This window comes from Chiloscyllium plagiosum, unplaced genomic scaffold, assembly GCF_037043375.1.
Source record: "Chiloscyllium plagiosum isolate Xiang-an unplaced genomic scaffold, Cpla_swu_hap1 HiC_scaffold_42, whole genome shotgun sequence".
Lineage (NCBI taxonomy): Eukaryota > Metazoa > Chordata > Chondrichthyes > Orectolobiformes > Hemiscylliidae > Chiloscyllium > Chiloscyllium plagiosum.
The window spans coordinates 89,055,314-89,056,790 of NW_028270180.1; positions in this window are offsets into that span (position 1 = coordinate 89,055,314).

Genomic DNA, 1,477 nt, shown 5'->3' on the forward strand with positions numbered 1-1,477 from the left:
CCAGCGTGGGGCGGTGGTTGGGGGTTCACTTGATCAAAATGGAATTGATGACAATGTTGGCCCAGCATGTTTATCCGAAGATGAATTTTAGGAAAACAAGCCCAGAGAACCTCGGATGTCGACACAAATTCCGAACAGAATTAATCAGGAAAGAGAAGCTTAACGCAGTTACAAAGTGTGCAGGTCAATGGAGGTCCAAAAAGAATATAGAAAGTGTAGGGCTAATCTTAAAAACTCAGTAGAAGAGCAGAAGTGAAGGCGGGGAGTTGAAACATTAGAGGGTGAGAATAGCAAGAATTCAAACACATTTTTGTCGGTTTATGAAGGGGAAGAGGATAACGCGGGAGAGAATTGAAAGTGTTAGGGACCAAGGGGGTGCACGGAGCCAGAGAATATGTTAAACACGGACTTTCTTTCGGTCTTCAGTTTGAAGAAGGAGTTCCTGGATTCAGGGAGAGTGACCGTGTGATCCTTGAGTGAATTGATACAGAACCTGACGAAGAATTGGAAGTTTATGCGGGATAGAGAGTGGGCAAATCGACAGATCAGGATGTGCTGTATCTTAGGTTGACGTGGAAGATGAGTGAGGAGATTACAGTCTCTTAACTTTTCATTTTTGTTTGCCTCTGGCCACAGAGAAGGTGTGATAGGACAGGATAACAACTAATATTGATACAACTTTCAAACAGAGTGCTGGAAATACCACATGGGACTAAAGACCACCAAGTCTCACAACAGTGAGACGGAAACAATTGTAGAAAATTCTGTGGGCTGTTGAGGCTGGCTCATTAAATATATTCAGAGTTGAGGCAGACTGATTTTCACACAATGTTTATGGGGAAAATTTAGACAAGTGGAATTGGGTATTATCAAAATTGATCTCACCTAATTGAGTGTAAAAGCAGACTCAGTGAGCGGATAGACATACAGTGGTTCCTATGTCGAATTGTTATAATAGCCTGGTATTCACTGGAAAATCAACCTCTCTCGCTGTGGAGTGAAACACAGTTTGGAATGCAGTCGACGGATTCAAGGAATTTATAAATACAGTATCATTAGACAGAAAGGACCAGGGGCCTGTGACAACGCGAATTGGCTGTCGGGGTGAAGATTAGCATCAGCGCAGTCATCACTACCAGAAGGACGACCTCAGTTAGACACCCTCCAAGCCCAAGCAGTGACCTTGGCTGGAGAGTAAGTAGTCAGTGGCCAGGTGAGTGCTATATCACTGCAGTGTCTCCCTCCTTCCCTAACCAAAACTAAATATGAAGGGGTACACAGACATGCTGTTGGTAGCAGAGTAAGTAGCAATGTTTGGCTCAAGAGGCTTTGGACAGCAGCAGATCAGCAAAAATTACCGGCAAGCATAAATAAAGTCCTTTCAACTTTAGTCTTGAAGCAATGGAGATGGCCGTTAGGACATTTGCACTTTCCTCCTACGGGATATGGGAGTTCGAGGAAGTTCCCACCGTTCCTC